General features: G+C 42.6%; 2 long non-coding RNA genes across 2 annotated transcripts in view; both read left to right on the plus strand.

The window, feature by feature from the left end:
• Positions 1-20,481, plus strand: part of LOC140896539 (uncharacterized) — a 58,614-nt gene that overhangs the window by 19,488 nt on the left and 18,645 nt on the right. The window lies entirely within an intron of this gene.
• On the plus strand, positions 10,256-11,572 carry LOC140896540 (uncharacterized). The gene is made up of 3 exons (XR_012154569.1): positions 10,256-10,335; positions 10,531-10,640; positions 11,495-11,572. It is a non-coding gene; the product is annotated as an uncharacterized LOC140896540 (long non-coding RNA).

The raw sequence follows: 20,481 nt of genomic DNA on the forward strand, positions 1-20,481 counted from the left end.
TGACCTCTTTCTCCCCTGCACACTTGCCCCTTTGCCCAGTTTTCCCAACCGTAAACCTGATCCTTAGCATTGACATAAAGAGAGTGCCCGGGGTACCATAGAAGGCCCTTCAGGCATTCTAAAAAGCTTTAGTCCTTATGATTTTGATAATCCTTTGTTTCTGGTATGTGACTTGCTTTTCATACGCACTGGACGTACACATTTCCTGCGAGCAAAGCATTTTAAATAACTTCAGTAGTGTTCTGTTGGCAGTTTATACACACACACTCACACACACTTTTTATTTCACCCTTGGTTTATAAAAAAAAATACAGATTTGAGCTTATAAATCTAATTAAAAATGAAGTTGCATTTACATTTTAAAACCTTGCGTATGCCAGCATACTGTGTCAAAAGACATTATGTATGATTTTACTTTGTGACAGAAACCATTACATTTAAAAATTCATTACAGCAAGGTTAGTTAGACACATGATGGATGCAGCTTTAATCCTGCCATATATTATTACAGTTAAAATGTAAATGATGAAAAATATTTTGTGCTTATCAGCATTTATGTGGAAATGTGTTTTACAGTGATATATGGTGTTATATTTCTATTATTATGATGAGAAGAAAGAATGAAGTACAAAAAGATGAAGTGTTTATTAAAACATGGTTACTTGTGATAAAATATTCTTGTTGTACATGACTTTAAACATATTTACCGAGGGCATTTGTCCAAAACAACTGTGAAATGTGTTTGCTAGGCAAATCATTCTTCGTAATGTTTCTCCCTCTGTTATATTGATTACAGCTTTTTTTAATAGTCTAATATTAATTTAAAGTCGTGTAAATAATTTTGGACTGATATTTTGTTTTAGACTTTGTTTACACAGGGGTATCTGTGTTTGCATATGTCTGCTGTATGCTGGTAATGTACTTGGAAATTTATAGCACCTCTCGGAGGATCTCAAAGCACAATGCAAACACTAACGTATTAAGGCTCAGTGCTACAAGGGCACTTGGGCTTTGATCCAGCAAAGCACTTAAACCTGTGCTGAACTTTAAGTGCATTCCACTGACTCCACAATGCTTCAGCACCCCGCAGGACAGAGCCGTTAAACCTCACAACACTCTTTTAAACTAAGTATTCCCGGGCTCAGTTCACTCCCACTTGCAGAGGCAGGTATAATCTATGCCTCCCTCCACTGGTAGGTGCTGCTGCATTCCAGGGCCTATTCAAGGCAAAGTAGCTGTCCTGCCTCTGTGAAAGGACAGCTTGAAGCTGCAGTTGGGGCATCATAAGCGTCCTAGCAATTCTCCCATGCTGCTCCCTAGCCAGTAGCTCCCAGCTTGAGTGCAGCAAGTTGCGGGGGAGGGGTGCGCGGCAACGGTAAATGATTATAACCCCCTAGTGGAGCAGATTTTATGGATAATTGGCACCACTACACCATCCTTTTAGGTAGACTTTCTGCCCTTCAAGGTCCTGGGTTAGGTAGCACAGTAATCCTGTGCTGAACTTTAGCTCCAGAGCATAGACAATGGCGTAACATTCCTTTTCACTGATTGACCAGTGGCTTTCCCTCTCAGACAGCTTCTTGCTGAGAAACATGACAGGATGGAACTCCTGATTCGGTCCTTCCTGCATTAAGACTGCTCCCATGCCACGCTCGGACGCATCTGTGGTTACTAGGAACGGCTTGTCAAAGTCTGGGGCCCTTAGCACAGGGTCAGACATGAGTGTCGCTTTAAGCTGGTTAAAGACCTTCTGACACTCTTCAGTCCACTGAACTGCATTTGGATGTTTCTTTTTGGTTAGGTTTGTCAGTGAGGCAGCGATCTGGCTGTATTGCGGTACAAATCACCTGTAATATCCGGCCAAGCCTAAGAAGGATTGGACCTGTTTCTTTGCCTTTGGGACAGGCCACTTTTCGATAGCATCCACTTTGGCCTGTAGGGGGTTGATAGTTACTTGACACACCTGGTGTCCAAGGTAAGTCACTCTGTTTAGGCCTATTTGACACTTCTTAGCCTTAACAGTTAGTCCTGCCTCCCTTATGCTCTCAAAGACTTTTTGTAGCTGTTCCAGGTGTTCTGCCCAGGAATCTGAAAATGCGGCCACATCATCAAGGTAGGCGACTGCATATTCTCCTAATCCAGCTAGGAAACCATCTACAAGTCTTTGGAAGGTGGCAGGTGCATTCCGCAGCCCGAAAGGGAGCACATTAAATTTATTCAGCCCGACATGTGTGGCGAAGGCTGACTTTTCCTTGGAGGATTCATCTGGCGGTACCTGCCAGTACCCCTTGGTTAAGTCCAAGGTAGAGATGAACTGGGCCCATCCCAGTTTCTCCAATAGTTCATCTGTGCATGGCATTGAATAGTTGTCTGGGCGAGTTATAGCATTTAGCTTATAGTAGTCCAGGCAAAAACGTATCTCCCCATCTGGTCTGGGAACTAGAACCACTGGAGGGGGCGGATTACACCCATCTGTAGCATATTCTGGATTTCCCGTTCTATAGCAGTTTTAGCTTGAGGAGACACCAAACTGACAAACCTTTAATTCTCTGGAATAAAAGGGCTTTAGAGAATTAATATGGTACACCTTAGGCTTTTGGTTGGAGGTGGGGAATGCTATGAGATAATTAACCGCTCCCAGGCACTCTTGGACTGTGAATGGCCCTTCCCACGATGCTTCCATTTTATGGGCCTGGAGTGCCTTTAAGACCATGACCTGGTCCCTTACTTTGAAGGAACGCTCTCTGGCATGTTTATCATACCAGGCTTTTTGCTCTTTTTGAGCATCTTTTAGGTTTTCTTTAGCAAGGGCTAAAGAGGTTCGGAGGGTGCTTTGTAGGTTGGTTACAAAGTCCAGAATGTTAGTTCCTGGAGAAGGTGTAAACCCCTCCCATTGCTGCTTCACCAACTGTAATGGCCCCTTAACCTCGCGGCCATATACAAGTTCAAATGGTGAAAACCCTAAACTGGGATGTGGTACAGCTCTGTAGACAAACAACAACTGCTGCAACACCAGGTCCCAATCATTGGAGTGCTCATTTACAAATTTACATATCATGGACCCCAGAGTTCCAATAAACTTCTCCACCATGCCATTTGTTTGATGGTGGTAAGGGGTGGCAACCAAGTGATTTACCCCATGAGCTTTCCTTAGTTCCTGCATCTGTAAGGATGTCAGAGGACCAACCTACCCTGGCAAAAATGTCTGCTAGTGCCTGGCACACACTTTTAGCCCTGGTGTTGCTTAGAGCTACTGCTTCCGGCCATCGAGTGGCAAAATCCATGAAAGTCAGTATGTACTGCTTTCCTCTGGGTGTCTTTTTCGGAATAGGACTCTGAATATCCACAGCTACTCGTTGAAATGGAACCTCAATGATGGGGAGTGGCTGGAGAGGGGCTTTGACCTGGTCTTGGGGTTTTCCCACTCTTTGGCATAGCTCACAAGATCAGACATAGGTAGAAACATCCTTGCCCATTCCCTCCCAGTGAAATGACCTCCCCAAATGGTCTTTGGTCCTGTTCACTCCAGCATGGCCACTAGGATGGTCATGGGCTAAGCTCAAGAGCTTTTCCTAGTACTTAGTTGGAACTACCAACTGTTTCTGAGGATGCCAGTTTTCCTGGTGCCCACCAGAAAGAGTTTCCTTGTATAAAAGTCCTCTTTCTACAACAAACTGGGATCGATTAGAAGAGTTGAGAGGCGGTGGGTTGCTCCGTGCCTCCATCCAAGATCTCTGGAGGCTTTCATCTGCTTCCTGTTCGGCCTTGAACTGTTTCCTTGATTCTGGAGACACCAGTTCCTCACTGGATTGTGGACCTGATGATGGTCCCTGTGGAAGCGATGCAGGTGATGAGGCTGTTTCTGTTGATGGTGAACCACTCTCGGCTGGTGCACTATGGGGTATTTCAGGCTCTGGCTGAGTCTCTTGTGTAGGGTCATCTGCTGCTGCTGCCAGTGTAGGCTCGGTGGTGCCCTCTGGTGTTGGAGCTGTAGACGGGGTTGCAAGCGCTGGACTCAATGCTGGCAATGGTTCTGGTGCTGGTTGCTTTGCCAGTTTCAGTTCGGGGACTGGCTTTGGCTGGGTCTCTGGATCCACTACGGCAGCTGCAGTCATTGGCAGGGGATCCAGTTCCACCACCTCCATCTGGGTCTCTGGTAACACAGACGGGGCCCTGGTGGAAGGTTCAGGAACAGGGATAGGTGTGGAAGCTTGCTTAGTCTGGCTGCAGGTGACCATTCCCACCCTCTTGGCCAGCTTTACCTGGTTGGCCAAGTCTTCCCCCAGCAACATGGGGATGGGATAAACATCATAGATGGCAAAAGTCCACATTCCTGACCAGCCCTTGTACTGGACCGGCAACTTGGCTGTAGGCAAATCGAAAGAGTTGGACTTGAAGGTTTGAACCGTCACTTGGGCCATGGGGTTGATTAAGTTGGGGTCCACTAAGGATTGACGGATAGCTGACACCTGTGCTCCAGTGTCCCTCCATGTTGTAACCTTCTTCCCGCCCACACTCATGGTTTCCCTTCATTCTAAGGGTATCTGGGAGGCATCTGGGCCTGAGGACCTTTGGTGTGACCCCAGTGCAATGAACTGTAATCTGTTGGGGTTCTTGGGGCAGTTGGCCTTCACATACCCCAGCTCATTACATTTAAAGCAGTGCCCAGTTGACTGGTCACTGGGGCCAGGTGGATTGCTGGAGAATGGTGTGGTGGGATGATAAGGTGTCTGGGGTTTTCCTAGGGATGTAGGTGGGGCCTTGGGTTGCCCCCAGTGATATGGTTTTGTTTCAGGTTGCCCCTTCTGATATTCGCTCCAACTGCTACTAGTTTTGTTTTTTTTTTCTGCCACCTCCACCCGTTTGGCTCCAATCTCCCCCGCCTCGATTACAGTTTTGGGCTTCCCATCTAGGATGTACCTTTCTATTTCCTCAGGAACACTCCATTTGCATTAGGAAGGGCAACTCTTCTGGAGATTTAACACTTGCTCCTGATATCCAGGCATCCCAATGTTTCACAATGTGGCAGGCATGTCGGGTAAATGACACGTCTGGTTTCCACCTTAGGGCTCTGAACCGCCAATGGGAATGCTCAGGTGTTAGCCCCATTCTGACTCTCGCCTGGGTTTTAAAAAGTCCATAACTGTTCATGTGTTCCTTAGGCATTTCAGCCACAACCTCTGCTAAGGGTCCACTGAGCTGCGGCCTCAGTTCTACCATTACTGGTCTGTAGAGAGGCTGTACCCAAGGCAGGCCCTTTCAAAGTTTTCAAAGAAGGCCTCGGTATCATCGCCTGCTTTGTAGGTGGGGAACTTTCTGGGATGGGAAGCGGTACCTGGAGAAGGATTGCTAGGGTTGGTTGTTATATTCTGCTGAGCCCTTGCCTTCTCCATCTCCAGTGCATGCTTCCTCTCTTTTTCTTTCTCCTTCATAGCTCTCCTGTGGGCAGCTTCCTCTGCCTCCACCCTGGCTTTTTCTGCCTCCATCTCCAAGCGCCTTAAGGCCACCTGTCTATCATGCTCTTTTTGTTTCTCTTCAGCTTCGAATCTGGCTAGCTCTAGTTTATTAGCTGCTTCACTGGTAGTCATTTTCCTGCTTTCTTGTGCTTAAATCTAGCTATACCGAGAGTTAAGGGGGAAAAAACCCCAAAACTTGTGAATTTCCCTGCAGGAGGTTAACTACCCTGCCTTTCGGTAGAGAAAACTCCAGCTCAAAAAAGAAAAATCCCTTTGTAAAAAAACTAACATCTCTGTCTCCAGGCAAATAGACAGAAAACCGTCTAGCTGCTCTCAGCTTTAAAAAAAAAAAAATCCTCTTCAGGTCTGTGCTTTTGGTTCAAAATGATCTCTGGTTCAAAATGATCCCACCGCTCTGCCACCATGTCAGGTTTCTTTCCCCACTCTGAACTCTAGGGTACAGATGTGGGGACCCACATGAAAGACCCCTAAGCTTATTCTTACTAGCTTAGGTTAAAAACTTCCCCAAGGTACAAACTTTGTCTTGTCCTTGAACAGTATGCTGCCAGCACTAAGCGTTTTAAACAAAGAACAGGGCAGAGACCACTTGGAGACGTCTTCCCCCAAAATATCCCCCCAAGCCCTACACACCCCCTTTCCTGGGGAGGCTTGAGAATAATATCCTAATCGACTGGTTACAAAATCATCAAAGACCCAAACCCCTGGATCTTGGAACAATGGAAAAATCAGTCAGGTTCTTAAAAGAAGGATTTTATTTAAAAAAAAAAAAAAGAAAGGTAAAAATCATCTCTGTAAAATCAGGATGGAAAATACTTTACAGGGTATTCAGATTCAAAACCCAGAGGATCCCCCTCTGGGCAAAACCTTAAAGTTACAGAAAACAGGATTAAACCTCCCTCTTAACACAGGGAAAATTCACATAAAACAAAAGATAAACTAATTCGCCTTGCCTGGCTTACCTATACAGGTTGGAATACTGGAGACTTGGATTAGGATGGGTTGGAGAAGATGGATTTCGGTCTGGCCTCTCTCAGTCCCAAGCAAGAACAATGTAAACAAAGAGCACAAAACAAAAGCCTTCCTTCCCCCAAGATTTGAAAGTATCTTGTCCCCTTATTGGTCCTTTGGGTCAGGTGCCAGCCAGGTTAGCTGAGCTTCTTAACCCTTCACGGGTAACAGGATGGGTTGCCTCTGGCCAGGAGGGATTTTATAGCACTGTATACAGAAAGATGGTTACCCTTCCCTTTATATTTATGACAATATCTATTTCTACTCATCCCTCTTCCCCCAGCATCTATTTTCAGTAGCTGTGATATTTACTGTGATATTTAACTTGCATCATTTCACAGCTCCTCCACACTGATACTAAGTATACAATGACTTAAGCCATTTTGGAAGGTTTCTTTTGTTCTAAGAGGTTGGTTTGTTATTTTTGTTTAAGCCTCTAGTTTAAGAAAACAAAATCCCACAAGCATTTCCCATAGTCCCATTGCATTACCCCAGTTTAACTCCAATGGAGTTAAATCAACGTAACACTGAAGCAATAGAGTGGTCAGTCAGACTCTCCGGAGGTTATAGCTTTGTGAAATAAAGAGCCAGGAATTCAGCCTTTCTTCTCCCCTGAGTTTGAAAGTGTTTGGATGTGAAAGGATGGTTCTAGCTATTATAAGGACCCAGCTGTGAAATCCAGATCTGTGTTCTATCTGCAAAGCTCCCCAAAATTTGAGTGTGTTCAGCACTGTGGGACTGAGCCCATCTCTAGTGTTCAAAGTTCAAACACAATTAGCAAAGAGAAATGTTTAAATAGCCCAGGATATTTATCTATATTTCAAAATACATGTGTCTTTTCTTCTGAAAACCTTTCTTTTGATATGAACAGAAGCAGGATACCTGATGCTTGTAGTTCGCTCAAGTGGTTATTTCCGTATAACATTCCGAGTGTAACGGTAATGTTTATTCAGTTATCAAGGAAGAAATATCATTTGTCCATGGGTCCACAGTTACCTAATTTGTTGTATAAATTGCTACTTATCTCCTCTCTCATGTTGAAGACAGAATCATTTAATAGACTTTCAATTGTTCAGGCTTGAATATTGGTTCCACATTCTCCCCCTTTTTAGTTTTAGTCCCTAGAGTGGGAGCCACGCAGGCCTAATGCAATTTTCCATCAGCTATTTTTTTAAACATCTGCTTTTATGAGGATGTTGTTGTGTACATTAGCACCGTAAAGTTTAGCACCCTTTCGGACTACCTTTGGATCTCAACTTCCATGTTCCCCGAGCCAATCATAATATATCAGGAACCTGAGATATTTCCTATCTCAGCACTCTTCATAACTCTTTTTTGCTCAGCTGTCTGAAACTGTTTTCTTTAGGAAGTCCAAAGTGAGGGGGCCTGGTTGACCTGGCATCAGTCCTATTTATAAGAATAAAAACTCCTCCCTGTACACCTTTGGAACTTTGTCATGTAAGGGTCATATCCGCTTAAATTAATAGTTATTGAGCCAGTGACGGAACATTGCCACATAACCTTTATTGTCCTGCACTACCCTTTGTTTGAAGTAGAAAACCTACTCAGCTGATTTGCTTCAAAGCTAATGCTACAGGATTTTCAACAGTGTCTTTGCCACATAATTAATTAGGAAGGAAAAAGCAGCTATTATCATGTGCAGGTTATTTTTGTGATTTATTTATTTTAAATCAATATTTGTTTTTTTTAACTTCTCGTCTCACACCACTGAAATAAACGCTAGCCAGTCTTGTCTGCTTAGTAGAGAGGTTACTGTGCTGCAAGAGGAAAGAATGATGTATAGAGCAGCCATCTCATTTCCATCCTGCAATCTACATCCATTTTTTTTTTTTAAGGAATGTCACTTCTCCTGTGGTGACGGGGATGTGGCACTAGTTTTGGTCTTCCTGTTCATGAGTCAACCCGGTTGCCTATTCAAAGTATTTATTTTGTTTTTTAAGTCTAAGAATATTTGCTGAAAGCGGGATTATCACTTTGTAGACCACCAACAGCTGTTGAAAACCAGGGCATAAAAGCTTGTTTATGTCTTTAATAACCCACTTAATGATGAAGTAAGCATGTTATTCATAATAAAATAGCATGGCATAATCTTACTCTGATGTATGGTGTCAGCAAATTAAGAAACATCTCTTATGCCATAAAATAACATTGCATATACTACATTCATTAAAAATGTGTATCTACATATATGAATATCATATAAATGCATGTCTACATAAAAACATATCTACATATATGTATATCATATAAATATCCATGGCATTCTACTGTTTTATAATATATACAGCAGATAGTAATGACTTGAAGTAAGATATCTTTACATCCAAATCTTCCTGATGAACCTAATCTTATGTAAGATAATCATATGTATATGGCTGGTTATACGGCCAGGCATCTATTATATCACAGTATATTTTAGGACATCATAAGGGCAAATTTTCAAACTTTAAAATTTGGGCTTGTAAATCCATGTTTAGGCTCGCAAATAAGTGATCTGATGTAGGGCGTCTATGGGCCCCATTGCCTTACTGAGGATACCTGTTCCTCAGCAACTCTGAAATGTAGGCCACATATCTAGATGCCTAAATTAGATTTCTAAATCCATATTTAGGCATCCAGGTTTGAAAATATGAATATTAACTATCTGCATTATGGTTGCACTTAGTGGTCCCAATCAAGACTGAGGCTCCATTGTGCTGGGCCCTGTACATACACATAATAAGACAGTCTCTGCCCTGAAGAGTTTACAGCTGTGCCGCTTTAGTGCTTAAGTGAAGATGCTCCTAAGCCGGTGGAGATGCTCCTAAGCATCCATCTACCCTGTAGGTGTAGTTAATCCACCTCCCCAACAGGTGGTAGCTATTTCAACAGGAGAAGCTTTCCCGTAGACATAGTGCTGTCTACCCTGGGGGTTAGGTCAGTATAGCTACATCGCTCAGAAGTGTGGATTTTTATATGTTATAAGTCTGTAGAGTAGACCTGGTCTAAATAAACAAAACAAAGGGTGGGCGAAAGAGTATTATTATCCTCATTTTATACATGGGAAACTGAGGTACACAGTATAGAGGCTTAATCCTGCAATTGACTAAGCGCTCTAGCCACAGTCCAGCAAAGAATTCAAACATGTCCTTAACTTTAAGCAGGTTTCATTAACTGGCACTACTCACAACTTAAAAATTAGCATTTGCTTAAGTTGTGTTTCTGGATCAGGCCAGAGTGCTTAGTACCTTGCAGGATCAAGCCAAAAGTGATTTGCCCAAGGTCACACAGGAAGTCTGTGGCACAAGCAGGGACTGAAACCAGATCTCCCAGCCTAGTGACTTCACTTTGCATATGTATGTTTTGTTGTATGTACAGTATGTCTTTATTTAGGGCTAACAGGAGGGAAAGATTTAATATGGTAAGGGGATAAGCTTTTTGTGTTAATTTTGGAGGAGGGGGGAATCAGATGCCACTGTTTAAAGATATTACACTTTCGTCTTTTCAGCAATACGTACTTTATATACTTAGTAAGATAAGATGTAAATGTTTAGAATTGTTCCTTCCACTGTAGAAAAATGTATGCAATCTGTTTTCAGTTTGTAGGTGACAGATTCATATCAATTAGATGAACTATCTCAGTATCAGAATGTTAATCTGTTGGAAAATAGCTGCCACAGAACTGGAATTGCTCAATGCTACACAGTGGAGAACTCTTAACAGCCTCCCGCTCATTGATATTTTCCCCACAGATGCCAATGTAAACATGGGAAATTATTATGAGACAAAAAACCAATGAACTACTGGAAAGGCAACTGTAATATATTGAAGTTAGTTTCTTTGAATGCACGTAAGTCCTAGCTTTCACTGAAGCTTATTTCATCTGTTGGACCAGTCCTTGTAGATTATTTTACATATGTTTTATTTAGCCTGTCTTTCTTTACAATGTCATTTCTGACATCTCCCCATGCCTCTTTAGCCATTTTGTCTGCTTCAGGTTTTAATATCTCTCCTTAACTTGCCTCCCTCTCTGATTCAAATCCAGACTTCATCATCTTAAGACATCTTGGCTGTGATGAAGTCAATGAGAGTTTTGCCATTGAATTCTATCGGGACAGCATTTCACTGCATGCCCACAATGGATAAGAAAAAAAGGTGTCTACTGAAGTCTGTTTTATCTTATTACACCTATGAATTGTGGACGCTGCTAATATGTCTACATATAGTTTGTGCACCAATGACCACTCTAGTTAAATTGGTGCAGCCCCATGGAGTGGACATTCTTAAATCAGATTAAGTATCTTAAATTGGTTTAGTTTGAGCAAGACATTTTAGGAGAGTGGTTTTGGGGGGGGGGGAGAGAAAACCTGGATTTGTGCTGGAAACGGCCCACCTGGATTATAATACACATTGTAAGGAGAGTGATCACTTTAGATAAGCTATTAACAACAGGAGAGTGGGTTTGTTGCGGGGGGGGAGAGAAAACCTGGATTTGTGCTGGAAATGGCCCACCTTGATTATCATACACATTGTAAGGAGAGAGATCACTTTACATAAGCTATTACCAGCAGGAGAGTGGGGTGGGGGGAGAGAAAACCTTTTGTAGTGATAAACACCCATTTTTTCATGGTTTGTGTATATAAAAACATCTTCTGTATTTTCCACAGTATGCATCCGATGAAGTGAGCTGTAGCTCACGAAAGCTTATGCTCAAATAAATTGGTTAGTCTCTAAGGTGCCACAATTACACCTTTTCTTTTTGCAAATACAGACTAACATGACTGTTACTCTGAAACCTGACATTTTACTGAGAGTGTCAATGCTAGAGCTGAGCAAAAAAATGTTGATTGAAAGTTTTTTCCAATAAAAAATGAAGAGTCAGGTCGACTGAAACATTTGGTGGATTTATGTCAATTTTGGAAAATTGTTTGTCAACCCCCCATCCCCCCAGGAAATTTCTAAATGAACCATTGTCACATTTCCAAAACAAGCCATTTTGATTTTTTCAGGCTAGATTCACCCGGAAATTTAGGCACAAAATGGAGGAGAAAGAAGTGGTTGTAGTCTCCATCTACCCCATATCCCAGGTTAGTACCCTAACCACTGGCCTATGGGAGGCTGATGCTCTGGAGCGGAGACTGGAATGCCGCCCCGGTGATCATCCTAGCCACCAGGCTGTGAAGTCATTGTCTGTCTGATCCAATGGATAATTAATTATTTATACAAGGCAGAACAGCTTCAACAGGAGAGATTGAGAGCTGCACCCCAGAACAGCTAATACCTTAGTAGATTGGGCACTGACCTGGGAGAGGGGAGCCCTGGGTTCAAGTCCTTGCTCCAAAGCAGGGATTTAAACCTAGGTCTCCGCATCCCAAGCGAGTGCCCTAACCACTGGGGTACTTAGGGTGACCAGATGTCCCAATTGTATAGAGACAGTCCCAATATTTGGGGCTTTGTCTTATATAGGTGACTATTACCCCCCACCCCATCCCGATTTTTCACACTTGCTGTCTGGTCACCCTGGGGCTTCTGAATATAAGGGAAGCACCACCACCATTTTGAACCTAAACCTCCTTGTGGCTCGAGCCCTTTGTTTCCAAATTTATTTTGCTTTTATTTAAAAAAGAAAAGAAAGAAAAGTTTTAAGACACCCCATTTTCCCAAAAAAGTAGTTTGGAGGAGATTCCACAAGTAGAAATTAATATAGTTTCCTGTCTGCTGTATGAGTTTCCTCCATGATTGTTGTTTGTTATTTATATTACCCTAGGAATCCTCATCGTCGACCAGGACCCCATAGTGCTAGGTGCTGTACAAACACAGAACAAAAGACAATCCCTTCCTCTGAGAGCTTACAATCTGTCTGTTGCCCAGAGCACATACACACAGAGTTTCTATGTCTGTGGTGTCCCACAAACATTTTTCTCCTCATGCAATTCTTCATTTCTGAACAGTCCCCTTCTTTAAAAATCACATTTGACATTTTTCAAAAGTGCTTTCTAACCTGAAAGCATAAACAAGCTCCAGACAAAATAAATTCATAATGAGAAGTGACAAGGAATTCAGGGGGTCAAGATCTAGAGAGGTGAAATCAAAGGGGTTCTGTTCATTTTTCAGTGTCCAGATGGTGGTGTGGCTGGTAGAGTGGGTTGATGGTTCTTTAAAATATTGGAAAGGGAAAATCCTAAGCAGTGAAGAATTAAATCAAAGCCTAAATCTGAGTAATTTGCATATTTTAAACATTTTATATGCTTAACTTTGTGTGATTTTAGCCAACTCCCAGGTTTTGGGCCTTTTTGGCATATTGTGCATATTGGTACTTGTTGGAAAAATTGAAAAGCGAGAGCCAATTGTTGGGAAAATTGGAAAGCTATCCCAGCTTATTACGGAGGGTAAATAGCCAGTGTTATGAGTCAATGAGAAGGAAGGATAGATCAATATAAAGAAATACTAGTCTCATTCACTATTCCCTTTATCACCGCCAGACTTTAGAATTTTTCAGTTCATTGATGTCAGTAAGGATTTACTTGCATGGCCACGATGCCAGATTATTTCCAGGCTAGCGTCAGATACTGAAGAGCATGTAAGAAAACAAAATGTAAGATCAGAGCAATGTAAAATACTGCTTAAGGATCAAGTTTACAATGTCCATGGTGGTGGTATGCATCCTTACGACAAAAGCAGTCCTAACATGTGCCTCCCATCCCTGTAATGTTTACAGAAGTAATCCAGTTGGTTAGAAAGAGGCTACAATGCTTTCATTAGGTGAAAGTAAACCCAGCTCAGTCCAAATCTGTTAAGGTTTCTGGAGTCACTTTGTTCACAGAGGGCAGTTTAGGGGTTAAACTCTGTTTTAGAACAGTCATTCTCACACTAAGGTTACATTCTCTGATTTATAAAGTAATGCCTATGCTAATAGTACCTAATACCTATCCTTACATCCTCTGTTGAAAGTAGCATCCAGGTCGAATGCCTTCAACAAGCTGTGGCTTAAACCATGCATACCATCTCACCACTATCATTAACAAAGGTTTCCTCAATGGAAATAATCATTTGAATGCTAACCACTGCCAAAAAACCCTCTGGCAAAAAAAACTGTTCTTGGAATGAAACCTTAAAAGCGTTATAAGGCCTGCAACAGCTGTAAAGGTAATACAATAGGTCAGTGAGCTAGTTATGAATTCTGTAATGGATAAAATAGAACAAGATATTACATTAGGAAAGAGGTAATCTATTTATAAATTGCCTCTGTGTACATATATTATTATTTATTTGTATATGGACACACTGACACCAGGCCCCCAGTGTGTAAGGTCCTGCACAAACAAATAACAAAGTTGTTAGTCCCTGTGCTGAAAAGCTTATACTTTATATATATTTATATACGTATACAGGGGTGTATGGTGTGGGTATGTATTTATATTTTAAACTCTTAGAGGAAGGGACTATCTTTTGTTCTATGTTTGTACAGCGCCTAACACAGTGGGGTTCTAGTCATAGAATCATAGAATATCAGGGTTGGAAGGGACCTCAGGAGGTCATCTAGTCCAACCCCCTGCTCAAAGCAGGACCAATCCCCAATTTTTGCCCCAGATCCCTAAATGGCCCTCTCAAGGATTGAACTAACAACCCTGGGTTTAGCAGGCCAATACTCAAATCACTGAGCTATCTCTGCCCTTGCCCCCATGTCTGTGATGCCTCAATGCTACCACAATACAACTAAAAATAATAATAATAATTAATAATAAATTTTCTAAACAAAAAGCCCTTACTCAAAATTCCAGGCCATCACTTTAAATCTAATATACAAGTATAGAATACAGTGCAGCACCCCAGTCAGCCTCACCCTTAAAAAATATCCAGTCATGATGAAGTAGTAAATCCATCCCCCATTTGACCTCGTACTGTAACACCCAAAGATCTGTTGTGTATCGTGTATGTGTTATCAGCACACTTTTGTACGGGAGCAAGACATGGACAGGAAAAGAGGCTCAATAGCATTCAGGTGAGTTGCCTTTGTCGAATCTTTGGAATCTCCTGGAGGGACAGAGTCACCAACACTGAGGTGTTCAAGCAGGCCAGCATACCCAGCATGTGAACACTCCTCCAACAGAGACGCCTCCACTGGCTTGGGCATGTGTGCTAATGAATGATGGGTGCATCCCATAGGCCATCCTCTATGGCAGATTGACATCTGGAAAAAGACCCAACAGATGCCCAAAAATGTGTTTCAAGGATGTGTGCAAGTGAGACCTCAAAGAAATGGACATGGATGTGGACAAATGGGAAGATCACACTCAGGACCACAGCCTTTAGAAACAATAACTCAACAAAGGTCTCCGGAGTTATGAGAAGAAGCAGTCCAGCTTAGCAGAGGAGAAAAGAGTTTGCAGAAGGTGGAGCCCAATGGGTTGAAACAGGACCTTTAAATGTGACTGATGCAGTATAGATTCTCTTCAGGGTCTCGTCAGCGACAGTTGCCATAAAATCCATTGAGTAAATTCTTTACCTCTCAGGGGCATGTACCCACGATCTCTCAAGACTGCAGGATGCCTACTTGTATTCTTTCTGTACTTGCCCCCTCTTCAAGAAACTAAGGAAAAACTGATGGCCCTTGCAGAGTGTCCTGAAAATCAGTGGATCTGGCCTCTGTCAGACCCAGCAGATATATCAGTTCCAAAGTCACAGTGAAGACCTTGTCAGTATCGTCCTCCCGTATACACCATGGAGGCTGCAGCTCTACCTCAAGTACTTCTGCTTACCCCAACTGTGGCTGTAATGCCAGGGGAGAAAGGACCCCTCCTTTAGAGAGGTCTCAGGTCATTTAGGGCTTCATAGGAAAACAAACACCTTAAATTCCACTCCAAAGCCAAATGGTAACCAGAGCAGACCGCTGAGTGCCAGTATCAATGAGGCATGCAGCTCACCAAGGTGGATTCTGCACCAGATCTAGCTTCCCAAAGAAGACTCAAGGTTTAGCCTCATGTTGCGCATATTGCATTGTCTAATCAGGATAGAAGTGAGCTACACATCTGAGAGTAAAGGACGTACCCTTCTGGCCTAGAGTACGATTGGAAAAAGTTGATACTTGGTCACGTAAATGCTGGTGTTGAACTAATAAAACCTTCACACTGCGCACTTGGGGAACAGACAGCAAGGGTATAATGTAGCAATACATATAATAACAAAGCCTATCATCTCTTGCACAAATAACATACAAAGGTTAATTATTATACATCAGACTTTCAAAACTAGGCCTGCACGTTTCCACATGCTCACAATTTTCACTTGTGCCTACAAAAGATACTTTACACACATACACCATCACCTCATTTGCCTTCAGAAATTGGGCAGATGAGTTTTGAGTGTGTAAATTCTACAACTTGTACGCACAAGGGTTTGGATTTTCACAGACTCCAATAACAGAGCTCCCCCCTCCCCGGGGCTCTTTGCACTCTTGACAAGCTTTAAAAACTTTAACAAATAAACAGACCAATCAGTTACCACCCTATTCAAACCAAATAGCCCAACAACAACATACATATAACAAGAACCAATTGACCTTCCTACGCGCTCCTCACCAGAGTCCCACGCCACTGCTACCCAGTCCTGCAGAATACCCGTCTCCTCACAGACAAGGGAGAAGAGATGGATCTTGCAGCAAGCTGGGAAGCTTAATAAGCTTGAGCTTTTACAAACCTAGAGAGAGGAAGCACATTCCAAAGGTCTGGGGCCCCAACGGAGAACATCTTGCCAGCTGCCCAGTCTCCTATGTCAATGGGATTTCAGCTCAGACACCTCCATTGAGCACAGCTGTGGCAATTGGTCAAGTGGGGAGAGATGGTCTCTTATATAAGTAGTTCCTGGGCCATTTTGGGCTTTACGGGTCAAAACCTTCATTTTAAAATCTATCTGGGACCCAAAAGGCACCTAACGCAGATTGCAGAGCATAGGTTTAATATGCTACTGGAAAGAAACACCACTTAGCAGGCCATGAAATCTTGCACCAGCAGCAATTTGGAAGAAATTGAAGATGTAACCCCACTGCAGTATCTACTCTTGAAGTGATGAAGGCAAGAGTGACAGTTACAAGGCCCATTTCTGAAAGAAATGGTTGCAGCCTCCTAGTAAGCTGCAGATTTGGCTGTAGCTTCTACCTGATCTTGCAGTAGCAGTCAGGAGTCTGCCTAGACCCCCAGATTGCAAACTTGGTCAACAAAAGAGCAACAGACATACTTAATCACAGGGGCAGAAACAACACATGCACACTGCCATCTTTTCTGGTTGCTTCCCACAGCCAGCATCATCTCCATTTTATCTGAAGTGTTATCTGAGTCATAGCCAGCTAGCCCTCATCAATGCTCCAGTCTTCCCAGACATGGGCAATGCAGTCAACATATCCAGCCCATAGTCTGCATGCAAACACAGTATACACAGTAGAAATGAAGACACCACACAGAATATTTGAGTTAAGCAGAGGCCACAACTTTTCTTAAACTTCATGAGGTTTGACCACTCTGCTGCAAATTACTTGGCAACCTTTGGTCCAGCATGGGCCTCAGCCAAGGACTTTTAGGGTAGGGCCAGCAATTTTAACTTCTTTTCTACTCAGATACCATAAGAACTTTAGCACGGGTGCTGATACCCCAGACGCCCTCTTCTATTGCGAGAGTTAAAGGTTCAGGCAAGGGTGGCATTGCAGTGCAAATTATGGTTCTTCCTCCTGATCCTATGTTCAGATTTACTCAGGAATTGATCCTCCCTTTCACCACAGAAGCCATACAGGACCCAGATGAGGTTCCAAAGACAGGCAAAGAATTCAAAACCCTCCTCCAACCTATTAACCCTTCTGCTTGCAGTGGGGAAGGTGAAAAAAATCCACTGTCTCTGCCATTTTGGCAGTGAGGGAAACGTTCCTTTTCTGCCACCAAAAAGGTGACAGGAACCTTTCCAGGAAGCTGGAGCTGACATCTGGAATAGGGCACCAAATACAGTCACCCAATCTAGGATGGTCTACTTCACCCCTCAAGAAGAGCAAACCACTAGATTCAGGAAGTGTCCATCCCCCACACAAAGACTCTGAGAAGGCCAGTCCCCAAGAGCAGTGAGAACTCCAGGAATGTCTTCACCCCTGTCATTCCATCTGTCTAAGGTTCTTATATGCCCCCACCATCACCATGGTCTCTGAGCTGAGTATCACAACACCCTGTGAAGTAAGGAAGTAGCATTATCGCCATTGTCATTGTACTGAAGTGGATCTAAAGCACAGAGAGGATAAGTAACTTGCCCAATGTCAGATTAAGTCTGCAGCAGAGCAGTCGATTGAACCCATCTCCCAAAAGCCAGGCTAGCACTGGAACCTCTGACCCATCCTTCGTCTCTCCCATCAAAGCTTGCTCACAGCACCCAAACAGAGGGAGGCATTTACTCATGCTAGTCAATCTGAGACCTCGATGAAAATTTGGTCCACTGTTGTTACCCTTATTTCCAGATGACGAGGTGAAATGCTATACAATTCCTGTGGCATTGATGAGAGTGTTCCTCAGTAGAGATGACATTGCTGTGTAGCTGGTGTCCCAATCTCCGAGGTGTCCCCAGCCATGCCCAGCACTGTCTGAGCAGCAAGTTCGCTTTCACTGTGGAATTGTCTTTGCTCCTTGTGTGGTCCTGGAAAATGAGGCATCTTGATGGCTGCCAGCAATGAGGAAAACTGGTGTCTTTTTGTTTTGTTTCCTTTTAAATAAACTAGCAGTTTTTAATCTATCAGGCTGGAGTCCAGGCTCTGACAGCTCAATGAGTAATGAGGTGCAGAAGAAGGCAGGATGTAGAGTGGGAAGGTCAGGGCTAAGGGTTGCCACTAAATTTAAATCTCTGGCTAGGAAAATTGGGAGCATGAGTCCCCTCCACAGTCACCTTTGTCTGTGCCCTTAGAACAGGAGCAACAGTGGAATTTAGCAGGGAAAAGATGGCAGCAGAATAGGATGGCACTTAAAACAGCCCGGTAGGAGAAAGGGGAATGAGAGACGGTCCCCCAGTCCTGCAATGAACTCTGACGGAGCCAGCACAACTGTATGTGGGTTCAGAGGTCCATGCAGAGCTCACTGCAGAATCAGGGACTTCAACAACATGGCTAATATCACAATTAAACTCCTCCGTTGATATGCATTTCAAATAAATGTTACGCTATTTTCTAGAATTGCCCAAATTATTCATTGCAAATAATTTATCTGACAAATGTTGACATGTTTCTCCAAATGCTTGTGTCCACTATTTAGCCATTTTTTCCTTTCTTATTTTCATTTATTATTATACATCATTGTGCCAACCTAAATAATTACACTGTCTCCTGGGTGTTTACATCCTTCAAAAATATATGGATTGTTATCATGTCCCCTTTTTGGTCATCCTTTAGCCAAGCTATATATGCATTCAATTCTTTTAATCTTTCCTCACAAAGCATTTGGTTCCAAGCCCCTAATCACTTTTGGTGTCTTCTCTGAATGCTTTCCAGGATATCAGTATCTTTCTGGTATCAGATGCCCAACACTGAATGTAATATTCCAGGTATAGCAAAGAATAATTTAAGAAAGGTGTTAAATGGGGTTATTGTTTTCCTGTCTCTTAATATGCAGCCCACAATTGTGTATGCCTATTTTGTTTTGGCTTCCATATTTTATTGCAAACTCATGTCTAATTTACTATCCATTATCTCCCTTAAGCAGATGTACATGGAATATTTTTAACTGTATTTGGGTATTTTTCTTCCAATCCTTGTTTATTATTCTGTATCTTTTCCCACAGGATTACTTAAAAGTATAATATGACAACTTAGGAGGTTTTGATGCAATATTGCATATACTTGTATGTTTCCATGCACATTTGCTTTATAATCTACATGATTACTATGATAGAGTGCTGTCCCTTTAAGAGCCTGGGATATAAAATAAGAGAGTTGCCAGTGGGAGTCTGGTGCAGGTAAGACCTGCAGATGATGAGGGAAAGTGCTTATTAAGGAACCCCAGTTAGAAGAAATGCGTTGTCTGAGTTTTTGTGTTGGTTTGTCTGTATCTCTTGTTGCCAATAAACTGGGATTTGACCTTTTATCTCTTTGAGTCCTTAGGCACTGAGCTCTGGGATCCAGATGACCCTGCATCACAGTTATATATTATCTTTACACGGAAAGCTACTGAAACACTAAAACTGTAACTAAGGAGTCACCACTTTATAAAGTGGAGTAACACATTCCAGAGCATGCAGCTCTTATGAAATAATAACCCTGCCCACATGCTAGAGGCACTCTGTCTTTGACCTCATGCCTCGCCACTCACCTGATGCATATTGCTGTCTCACAGTCCACACCTGGTCATTTCTTATCCCTTACATGAATCCAGAGGACAAGACAGAGTCCATCAAATAGTATGTGCTGTTGAGTAAAACAAAGCCCAATGTTATCTTTATCTCTTCCCTTTAAGCTTGTTTAAAACATTACCGGCATTTTGTGTTAACAGTTTATGATAGAGAGTCCTCTTCATTTCCAGTCAGCACAGCCTGGGAATCCAAAGGGACACTAAGTTCTGCCACTGACTCAGGTGACATTTAGAATCAGATTTCTAAGAATTCCAATACGGCCGACAATATGCTGGTAGTACTCGAGAGTAAACATGTATTTCCTTTCATTACCTTTGCTGATCTCTCACTCAGTCTCAGGGCAGAACTTACAACCAGAAAATGAACCTTCTTCCCGACGCGAAAGGCTGTAAATAATATTTCTGTTACAGGGGTATTGGCAAAGCTAGTGAAGGTTGTTGAAATAATACTGTGAATGCAGTACGAGTGGATTTATTCATCCTTTGAACAATTTTCATCAGCTCAGTATGTTAGTTAAAATTGTAAGAACTATGTAAAGTCATTCAAGATTCCTTAATTAACCAGCTCACTAGAGGTCAGGTGTTCAACTGGCTGCCAATGGTCTTTAAGATGAATTGAAGAAAATCATCAG

This window comes from Lepidochelys kempii, chromosome 12 (assembly GCF_965140285.1).
Source record: "Lepidochelys kempii isolate rLepKem1 chromosome 12, rLepKem1.hap1, whole genome shotgun sequence".
In the NCBI taxonomy this organism is placed as follows: Eukaryota; Metazoa; Chordata; order Testudines; family Cheloniidae; genus Lepidochelys; species Lepidochelys kempii.